Consider the following 12,286-nt stretch of genomic DNA (forward strand, 5'->3'; position numbering starts at 1 on the left):
ACATCGCTCTCAAAGTGCTGCCCCACTCCCCGCAGCGCGGGACGCGCCCGGGCAAAGCCCGTCATTGACAGGAAGAGGCAGGGCAGGGCCACACCACTTTCATTTTATCTTTGAACATTCAACTTGGAGCAACTTGTAACTGATCAAGGTACTGTGTTGAATTTTGCTAACCCCTTCTGTTGATCCTATTCTTTCTCTCTCCTGGGAAATCCCTTTGAAGACTAAAAGCATTTTACAAACTCTACACTTGCAAATCCTTGTTTTCGCTTTGCTCTGTTTATAACAAGATTTTTCTTTCAGGGTTCTTTAGGAAGCATTGATCTCCATCATAAATTACAGGCGTAATAATGGGCAAAAGGAAAACCATGGAAGGCATAGGGGGGCAAATGGTCCTACTGGCGGGGCGGGTAAGGGGAAAAAGGCAAGAAAAGCCCTCAAGAACGCCACTAACAATTGTGTGATGGATAGAATCGATGCCCTCATCACAGAATACGAAGAGATATTAGTCGTAGAGTTGCCAGCACCCATTGCTAACACTAACCCTTTGTCTGAAAAGAGCCCTGTCCCCTTGCGCCCAACCATTGTACCCTCAATGTTTCAGAAACCCCAACGCAAAGATGCCCCAGGCCGTAGCGAGGCCACTCAATCACGCCCCAAGTCAGGGCAGTTGAAAGATAATCCTCCCCAGCCCCCTACTTCCCCAGCTTATGAGACTGCAGGCCATTCTGAGCCTTCTATTATTTGCTCAAATCAATTTGCAGCATTGGCTGAAGTGCCCGACTGTTTTGGGGAAGTAATGCCCCAATCTTCAACTTTGACTCGCATGGAGAGCTTGATTGAGCCAGCCGAAACCTGTACGCCATCACCTCAGGCTCTCTTTCAGGTCGTTAATTCACTTAGGGAGGAGCTAGGCACGATGAAGTTGATGACTGAGGAGCTTTTGGCCACAGTTAAGTTGTTAGCCTCGAAAAACACAACGCACACTTCAGCAGCCGGTCTGCCACTTAATTCACACCTACATTGGCCATTAATAACCGCTCACAAAAAAGAAAACTTAACAAGCAAGGGTCTTCCTCCTCTTCCTACAGCCTCACCCCAACAGGCCCCAGTGGCTCCCATCCCCAAGCAGGCAGACCCCTCCCAAATTATTTAGTCTAATATTCAGCAAAAGCAACTTCCCTCTCAAGTTATCACGAATCACAAAAGACCTACCAACATATTAGCAACTACACGTTTGGGCACCAAAGATTACTCTCAATTGAATAATCAATCCAGTCTTCACCCTGTACAAGCACGGACAGTCTTCATGGTCAACGTCCCCAAGTTTGCCTCACATGGTGGCTTTGAAAATGAAGACTCTTTGAAACACAAGTCCATACACTGGATACGCCATGTCAGGGGATGTCGCTCATTGATAAGGGAAGATATAGTCAGGGCAGGGAGATGCATGTCCCATAATCAAGCTTTGGACTGCATCGAACTTACACTGACTGACCCTAACCTGGCTGAAAATCTTTTGACACTGGAGTATCGGACTTGTTTCACAGACTCTTCAGCCATCCAGATTAGGCACTTTCCAACAATTGCTGATGCTAGGGCACATGACAGTGTGCCAATGATGTTCACACCAGGGGAGACCACACTTGAAGCTGTTGACTGACTACGATCTGATTCCAAATCACATCAAGAACTGCATTCTACCCCTTTAGATAGCAATCCAAGTGCCCCTAACATTATGGAATCATGTATTGATCACAAACAATTATCATCTAGTTTGGGACCCACTAATCATAGTAGTTATCCTGTTAATAATTTTAGGGGTCAAGGACCCGTATCATCTATTGATTAGGGGTGGAAAGCGAAAAGACAGTTAGGGAAAGCAACAGCTGCACTACCCTCCTATACACAGGGTATCAATGATTTATGAGATTCAGGTTGCCCACCTCTTTGGTCCACTGTCCTAAGACCATACACATTTAACACGAAAAGATCATACACAGAGAGGCAACACTTCAAACAATAAAAATTATATATAACGTTTTGGAGTCCAGGTTTTTTTTTATAAATAGAAAGTAGGTTCTTTTATTGTTGCAGGTTGAACAGCAGCGGAAATACAGCCAACGCGTTTCGCCCTACAGCGGGCTTCCTCAGGGCTGTAAAGAGCAACATACATGTATCAACAACAATCTCTTATGATATCATGTGATGTAATCTAAAAACCAAAGTTGCAATGACCACACTACAGAAATATAATTGTCATTTGTACTTAATAGACAATCAATACCATCTTCTGCCGCAAATAGCAAAACGAAAAAGAAAAAAAGAAGAAAAAAGAGAACAATGTGTAGAAAAGGACACCATTGAGAAAAACTGGGTTAAAAAATTCAATCAAATAATTGGAAGAGAAATTAGAGACACCTCGTGAACACTAAAACGTGAGGAAGAAGAACCTGAAAGAGACCCAATAGTCAAACCAAAAGCTCAAAATGTTTTGTTGCTGAAAAACACAACAAGTTTTGCTTTTAAATATTTGAAAGGCTCACCACATCCATATGCTAAGTTACCTGATTAGTTTATCAAGAAGCGATGACGTGAATTAGTAAGTCCAAAATAGACAAATGACCAAAGAGAGATCTCACCAAAATCGGAACGTAATCCAATCCGGTACAGAACCAATCGATTGCCACAATTTCAGCTTAAGTCGCTGTGTGAAAACATAAACATAATGATATATGTATCATGTCACTAGTCTGGCCTTATTGCTTAGAACACAAACAACAACTTATTGTGTAAGTGGTAATTTCATTGTACCTTTGCACTTAAGCACCAGTTCTCCTCAAAAATCCAAATTTATAAAGACAAGAGTAAACAGAATTCTTCAGTTAATCCCAAGTTTGAGGAAAGTGTTTCACCCAAAAAGCTGCAATGAACAAATTAAAAATTACTATCAAATTCTAAAATTGCCTAGGTATATATATTTATCTTATCCTCCTAAATTTACCTGTGACATATATAAGTCCACAAATCACGATTAGGGATCCAAAGGTAAAATACAGTCATGAAAATTCACTACGATTGGTGAAATTTTCTGAACACTAAAAAGAATATAAAAAATAAAAAATTATTAAGTTCCTCATTGGAATCATCATTATAATATAAAATTTGTCCCATATGTAATGGGACGATCACAATAGTATTCTGGTATCCTGAGTCCGCATTAGAATCAATAAGGCCATCACTGTTATTACTGTAGTTAAATCTTACAATGTGGCAACAACAGCACAATATTTCAATTATAAAATCCGAGTGTTAAAGGGCTAAACATTCGGAGATGATATGGAGAAAAAAACACACGAACAAGCATAATCATTAAAACAATGAGAAGTATACATCAACCTAGAGTATCAGCCAACGGGGAAAAAGCGAAGAGGGACACACATCATACATATGTAAATATCTAAATGAGCCAATATCATGGAAGTCAAATCACATATTTATCAATTTCTAATACCTTCGGGCCATAAGCGCATTGCATGCCCGACAGTCACTGGAATTTACCAATGATACACAATGTCAACGAACAAACGCACCAAGAAACCGCCAATAGGCAGAAAGTCAAGTACATACTGTTTTTTTATATATTTATCTAGTGCAAAGTGTTGTGGTCACGCATACACCTCGAAAACGCATACGGCGTATTGGGTACAAGTATCTAGTTCTATAATGCAGCGTGAGAAGGCAAACTAAAATGTTTAAGTTGTCACCAAGCATTTGTAACTGCAAAACACTTACTGAACTATTCTTCCGTAAACGGCTCCATGAAACTCCGAGTTCCTCGTTCCCGGACCCGCCGATAGTCTTCAAGTATAGAGCGGAAACACGTCACTATCCACGTGACCTAATATAGGTCTGCCTCATTGGATAAACATATTCACTTCCCTAAATTAGGATGCTGTTTTTTTAAAACAACTAGTGCGTATCTTTGTCTAAGCAACTTCGTGATGTAAGCTCGTTCAATTTCAACTAAACTTTATCGAAAAAACACCATAATAGCGGAAGAGTACTGTGTTGCATATATACATAGTGCGCAAAAGAAGCTTTTATTGACATTTCTGCAATTCATTTCGCCAAAGAAGTTAAGATAGTATTAATACAGAAATCGTCAAAAAAATCAATGTGAAATTGACCGTTATGTCCAAAGATGTGTCCCAACCGACGCTAATAACGGAAAAGCCCGTATTAATACACAAGTCATTTCTAAGACCCGTGTCATTTAGACCATTATGTTAGCATATGTAAGTGTCCCAACCAAAGTTGTTGACGAGGACACCAAAATCCGCATGTACATTTCTAATTAAATCCTCAATCAAAAATTCAAAGTAAATGAAATGCGCTGTCCATCAGTCAAAAAAAGGGGGGAGGGAAAAGGAGAAGGAAAAGAAAAAGAAAACAAGAGCAGGGAAGAGAAACATACGGAAAGATATATAAATAATATCACCCAGGTGAAAGTACTTTGAAGATGTATCTCATAATTACCAAATATTTCAAAGCGCAACATTTTGGCAATCCGAAAGAGTCCACACGAAAACATGTCATGTTCATAATGAATCAATCCAATTGGTAAGTAACATCAATCCATATATACTTCCATAAAAAATGATTAAAGGTGGATCCTTTGTTATCAGACCAATTGTTCCATTAGATATGAATGCATAGGAGTCCCTTGTTGTAAGGTCAGTTATCCCTCTTGAGTAGTGATCATGTCAAGCATGATCATGACAGTATATCATGACATTGTATTTAGACAAGTATAAATAACAATCAAGGCTGTTTTAACCTAGGCAAGACATAAGTACATGAGTACAAATAAACAAACAATTGTGATATGAAAATGATAACAGTATCAAATCGAAATGTCTCAGTAAGCTAAACTCAATATATAGCTTGTATTATATATAGAGAAAAGTAAGTCAGTAATTGTCCACAATAACAGCATCAGTGGACTGTTCTTAACAAAGTGTACTGCAAAGCAAAGACAAGAGTTCTTCTTATAGCAAATAGTGCATCTCATTATCTGAATTTAACCCTGATGTCACCGCTCTTAATTTACAAATCCAAAAAGCCTCAAGTTGTCTGAGATGCAACTCCCTATTTCCCCCTCGTCTGTCAGGAAGGACTTGATCGATTGCATGGAATTTAAATTTGGATTTGGGTAAGTCAGACGTGCAATCATGGACTCCCAGTGCACTTGTGCCATCATTGTTGGAACATGCTCTTCTATGCTCTTGGATTCGTACCCGTAGTTGTCTCACTGTACTACCAACATATATTTTAGAACAGTTGCAAACAATTACGTAAATTACATAAGTTGACTGACAGTTCAAAAAATGATTCATCTCATACACACGTTGATTATTATATGAGAAACAAGTGGTCTTATTCATACCCATCTGGCATACATTGCAGTTATCACACACAAAAAAAACCTTTGGTCGTTTGAGCCACATTTCAGTGTTGCTTTGTCTGATAGCCGTATAGCTGGGACATAACGCTTCTCTCAAAGTACCTGACCTTTTATATGTAATCGAAGGTTTATCGTGTAAGAGTAATCCAACCCCCGGTGTGCCTAATAGGATCTTCCAATGTTTGTGTAGTATCTTATACACATCCTGATTTAATTGTGAGTGCGTGGTAATGAATGCTATGCGCTCTTGTTTGGTGGATACTGCTCTTGCTTTAGGTTTCAAAGGGTCAGCCCTTTTTACACATTTAGCTTTCTCGAATGCCAAATTAAGGACAGAATCTTTATATCCCCTCTTTTTGAGACGTTGTAAAGTAGCCTGAGCATGTTTTTCAAAGTGTCTGTCGTTACTACAGTTATGACGAACACAAATCAATTCTCCATATGGAATCGCACGTTTAGTGTTTGCAGAGTGAGCACTCTGAAAATATAATGTGCTGTTTACAGCTGTTTCCTTTCTGTACAGTGTAGTGTGTAGTTTACTTTGTTCAACATATACCTCTATGTCCAAAGATTGAATGGTAGTCCTAGATTTCTTCATAGTCAGATGTATATTGAAAGGATTGTCATTAAGATAATCAAAGAACTGTAGTAAGTTCATTTCAGGGCCCGTCCATATCAAAAAAATATCATCTATGTATCGTATTGATTGAATTTGCGTAGTTGCGCTATGCAAAGCTCCGTGAAATGGTAAAAAATCTCCGCGAGCACGCAGAAATTCCGCGAACACACCGAATTGCTGGTTCGTGATGCGTTTTTCCTGTTCGCGAACGCTGTTTGCGTGCTCGGGGGGAAATATCTTGCAAACACTTATTTTGAGAACGCGAACGAGCAAGAAATTCCTCAAAGCAGCGGAAAGCTGAATTTTAGGTAATTCCGCATTCTCCGCGGAACGCGAAATTACCCAAGTTCCACAAATTCCGCGACCGGAACGGAATTTACCGCCCAGACCTACTATTAATACTCTTGTTTCTTTCTCTGCCCCAATGCCTTTGACCCAGCAAATCCCTTTATGTGACGAGGACCCCCTCTCCCAGTTGAAAATTATTTCCTGGAATGTGGCAGGGCTTTAAAGTAAACTATTATTACCTGACTGGAACAATCTGATTGAGGGACATGACATCTGTATTTTCCAGGAAACTTGGAGTCTAGGCCCACTCTATAAGTCGGGTTACACTTGTTTCTTTACACCAGCCACTACTATGGAGAGAGGGCGGCCTTCGGGAGGCCTTATCATCTGGGTGAATATTGCCATGGGCTGCAGAATTATTGAACATCGATGTGCGAGCCCAGACATAATGAGGCTTTCGATTAAGGGAAGCAAAGGAGGTGAAACTATTGAGCTGTTCAATGTTTATATAAGGGGAACACCTGGGGGTAAATCTTCATCTCTAGTCTTGTCTTTGGAACAGGAGCTATCCGGTTGCCCATCTGACACATATGTCATAGTTGCAAGAGACCTTAACTGTACCTTTGAGCCCCTAAGCTCTGAGGACATGATGGGGTTTGAGGAAGATAACACAAAGTGGGGTGTCCCACTTCTAAATATACCCCCTATCAAAAAATTGTCTCAGGTATCAATCCAGCTTAATGCACTTACCCTAGAATTCGGACTGCGGGCTGCCAATGGTAGAACTCCATCAGATGCACTAGGGGGCAACACATACAATAGAGGTAGTTGCCCTTCTCGAATTGATTACACCTTAATAGAAATTAGACTTTGGAGTACCAAGATCGACATGGAAGTGGTTCCTACTACCAATAGTGACCATAACCCACTATGTCTGATCATGAGGGTCCCATGGTTACCCCCCTCTACTGTTTACAGTGTAGGCTCCTCGATGACGACTAAAGAAGTGGTCCCTTCTAATTGCAGAAGGTACCTCAAATGGCCTAAAGCTGTTGCACAAAAATTAAAAATGGCTGGCATCAGGCGTGTCCTGAGCAAATACTTTGGAATTACAGGAGGCATTTAGCGAAATAAATGGTATAGAGAAGGTCCCAGAACTATATAGGAGAACCGTAGATCAGATAGGGTCCTTCTTCCAAATAGCAACTAACCGTAGCAAACCAGGTGCGCCCCAATAAAGCTATCAGACATGGTTAACTAGAGAATGCAGACAAAAGATAAAGGCCCTACCTCTAGCAATTAGAAACAAAAACTGTCCTCTAATACAAAGTACCAGAAAGGAATACAAAGCTGCTCTCTATTGTGCAAAGCTGAAGTGGGATGAGTCCCACTGGCAGGACCTAAAGGATGCTAGTATAGCTAGGGATGCCAACTCTCTCTGGAACCTTGTCAGACGGGCTGATAGGAAAGATCCTGACCTAATTCCCAGCCACATCACAAGCCAAGATTGGCACGATCATTTTGGGAAACATTATTCGAGGACAGATACAATTTATAGAGAAGGTCCATACGACCAACCAAGTACCCGCCCCACCCTAAATATCTCTGACCTCTTCACACCAGGCGAAGTAGAAGTAGCGATAAAGAGAATAGCCCCAGCAAAAGCCCTGGGACCATATGGTCTTCGACCCAGCAAATCCCTTTACGTGACGAGTTCCCCATCTCCCAGGTCAAAATTATTTCCTGGAATGTGGCAGGGCTTTATAGTAAACTGTTATTACCTGACTGGAACAATCAGATTGAGGGACATGACATCTGTATTTTCCAGGAAACTTGGAGTCTAGGCCAACTCTTTAAGTCGGGTTACAGTTGTTTCTTTACACCAGCCACTACTATGGGGAGAGGGCGGCCTTCTGGGGCCTTATCATCTGGGTGAATATTACCATGGGCTGCAGAATAATTAAACGTAGATGTGCGAGTCCAGACATAATGAGGCTTTCAATTTAGGGAAGCAAAGGAGGTGAAACTATTGAGCTGTTCAATGTTTATATAAGGGGAACACCTGCGGGTAAATCTTCATTTATAGTCTTGTCTATGGAACAGGAGCTATCCGGTTGCCCATCTTACTCATATGTCATGGTTGCAGAAGACCTTAACTGTACCTTTGAGCCCCTAAGCTCTGAGGACATGTTGGGGGTAGAGGAAGATGACACAAAGTGAGGTGTCCCACTTCTACATATACACCCGATCAAAAAATGGTCTCAGGTATCAATCCAGCTTAATGCACTTACCCTAGAATTCGGACTGCGGGCTGCCAATGGCAGAACTCCATCAGATGCCCTAGGGGCCAACACATACAATAGAGGTAGCTGCCCTTCTCAAATTGATTACATCTTAATAGACATTAGACTTTGGAGTACCAAGATCGACATGGAAGTGGTTCCTACTACAAATAGTGACCATAACCCACTATGTCTGATCATGAGGGTCCAATGGTTACCCCCCTCTACTGTTTACCGTATAGGCTCCTCGATGAAGACTAAAGAAGTGGTCCCTTCTATTTGCAGAAGCAACTTCAAATGGCCTAAAGTTGTTGCACAAGAATCAGAAATGGCTGGCATCAGGCATGTCCTGAGGAAGAATACTTTGGAATTACAGGAGGCATTTAGCGAAATAAATGGTATAGAGAAGGTCACAGAACTATATAGGAGAACCGTAGATCAGATAGGGCCCTTCTTTCAAATAGCAACAAACCATAGCAAACCAGGTGCGCCCCAAAAAAGCTGTCAGACATGGTTTAATAGAGAATGCAGACAAAAGAAAAAGGCCCTACCTCTAGCAATTAGAAACAAAAACTGTCCTCTAATACAAATTTCCAGAAAGGAATACAAAGCTGCTCTCTATTGTGCAAAGCTGAAGTGGGATGAGTCCTACTGGCAGGACCTAAAGGATGCTAGTATAACTAGGGATGCCAACTCTTTCTGGAACCTTGGCAGATGGGCTGATAGGAAAGATCCTGACCTTATTCCCAAACACATCACAAGCCAAGATTGACACGATCATTTTGGGAAACTTAATTCAGGGAAAGATACAATTTATAAAGAAGTTCCATACGACCAACCAAGTACCTGCCCCACCCTAAATATCTCTGACCACTTCACACTAGGCGAAGTAGAAACGGCTATAAAGAGAATAGTCCCAACAAAAGCCCTGGGACCAGATGGTCTTCCCCGGGATCTGTTCCTTGAAGATCCTCATAAAAAAAGTTTAATTATGTTGTTATCAACTCCATTGCCAAAGGATGCGCAGTACCTGAATCGTGGAAGGGTACAGAAGTGGTACCAATTTTCTAAAAAGGTGCTAGGGAGGACCCTGCCAACTACCGTCCAATCAGTTTGATTGATGCTATACAAAGAGTCGTTGGCAGGGTGTTGCTGCAGAGAATTCAATATAGGGCGGAGGACGAGAATGTCCACTCCCAATACCAGGCGGGATTCAGGGCCAACACAGGGACGGTTGACCAAGCATTCAGGCTGCTTCTCCTTTATTGGAAGGTAGTCGTGATTGGCAAGGGCAGTCTTTATCTCGCTTTCATTGACTTAAAGACTGCCTTTGACCTGGTCCCCCATGAACGGCTGTGGCAAATACTGGGCGAGATGGGGATTCCCCCATTGATCCTCAAATTGTTGATCAGATTACATGAGGGCAATTACGCATTAGTGAGGTGGGGGTCTCAAGAACAGAAAATAGGCAGGATTCCAGTAAACAGGGGAATACGCCAGGGCTTTGTTATGGCTCCCACCCTGTTCTCCTTATATGTTTAAGGGGTGGTTAGCTTCCTTCAGGAGGTTTCATCCGATGCTCCGGCCCTGGCAGGAGATAGGGTACCCACTCTCCTGTTTGCAGATGATACCCTGCTGATTTCAAAGACCCCGGCAAGTTTACAAAGACTCCTGGATAGATTTCAGCTCTTCTGTATTTCTAGGGGGCTGGTCATCAACACTTCGAAGACCAAGCTTATGACGTTCAACGCCTATAGACTTTTTCGAGACAATCTTACCCTAGACGGAACCCGCCTGGAGAGAGTCAGTATGTTTGATTATTTAGGCATCCGACTCTCCGAAAAAATGCATTGGGGACACCACATTGACAAAATGCTTTTGAACCACAAACGTGCAGTTGGGACACTAGGTAAAGAACATCGATCTTCACAGAGTAGACCAGTGGCCCCGGCCCTCATGATTTATGCTGCAAAGGCAGTTATTTCGGCCCTTTACGGTGCCGAGCTATGGGGTTTCAACAATGTAGAAGAAATTTGCAGGTCTGAACAAAAGTTTCTGAGAGACCTAGTGATACTCCCTCGCAATGTACCACTGAAACCCCTGATGAGCGATATGGGTAGACGCTCATTTAGAGACATAGCCAGGCTGCAGCCACTGCTTTTTTGGGCCCGCCTACGGTGGACTGCTGAACTTTCTAACTATGCAGCTGTGCTCACAGAGGTAATGAACCTAGATGGCAATCAAAGAGTCAGTTGGATAAATAATCAATTATCACCCTTGGCCTCAAAGATTCGTGGGAAAGCCAAAATCCCCCCAGCAAGGTTGAGCTCAAAACACTTTACTGGGCCAGGGTTGATATGCAGGAACTCAGCAATTCCAAAGCAGGCAGGCTTACAGAAGATTTCTATCTGCATAAGCAGCACATACGCCTAGAACCTTATCTAGATTTTATACAAACAACACAAGACAGGGCGCTCTACATACAGTTCAGGGTGTGCTCACTTCTGGTTCGCGAACAACTGCAAAGTGGAGCCCCCATACCAGACATTTGCGGACTGTCCCTGTTGTGAGGCACCGACCGAGAGCGTCCCCCATCTCATGTTTGCTTGCCCAGCATATAAAAAGGCAAGATCGAGATGGCTAAAACCCATTTGCAGACAACTGGGTACCTCAGGTCATTGTGCTGCTTTGCGTATCCTGAAATCTGAGCCTAGAACTTTGTTTGCTTGTGGCGTGGCCAAGTACCTAAGTTGCATCTGGATAGTAAGGCACAAATCCTTACGCAGGGTGGTTTTATGAAACAATATGGCCCTATCCTAATTTTTATTCGAGTTTAATCTGCTTGCCCAAATTATCATGCACTGTTATTTTAAATAACCTTTTTATATGTAAATATATTATTCTTTTATTCAATGTCGGTACCAAATCAATTTTATTTATGAACCAAGGACTGGTCCTATATAGCTTGTTACTGTTACCGATTTGGCAAGGTGGTAACCCATTATGCTCTGATAGATATGCATATTTTTATTATTATCGCTTTAAAAATAACTCGTATTTGTAATGATGGATTGTAAGAATGATGATGCTTTTATGATACTTGTTATCAAAATAAAGCTTTTTGACTTGACTATTTGTTTTTAATATTACTTCTGGTAGATTATCTGTTTCAAGTGCTCTAGAATGTTTTAGCATCTCAATTTTCTTCTTAATTAGTGGTAATGAGAACCATTGTTGTATCTCTTCCTTGACCTGAAATTTTGCTGGCCACTGGTTGATTGTAACATCTTTATTGTAGACATCACCCAGGAATTCTACCAAACCATCCTCCCCCCCTGAGCCTGTCAGTTTCCCCTGGGCTTTTCCTATGCCCTTCTGTACCAGTCTCCAGAATTAATTTATATTTTTGATTATATTGTCTCGAATATTACATCCCAGCATTCCGGTTTAACTGCCCGCTTCTTACTTCCCACCAAGTTTTTAAACTCTTTCCCTAATTTATGGAGGCATACAAAGCCCACTTTATTCTTAGAGAACCTTGCATATCTTTCAAGCTTCCTTATTCTTCTTTTTAGAAGTGTTTATTCTATATAGAACCAACTGTTCCTGGCATACTTCTCAAATCTATTATTA

The sequence above is a fragment of the Triturus cristatus genome, chromosome 5_2 (genome assembly GCF_964204655.1).
Source record: "Triturus cristatus chromosome 5_2, aTriCri1.1, whole genome shotgun sequence".
In the NCBI taxonomy this organism is placed as follows: Eukaryota; Metazoa; Chordata; class Amphibia; order Caudata; family Salamandridae; genus Triturus; species Triturus cristatus.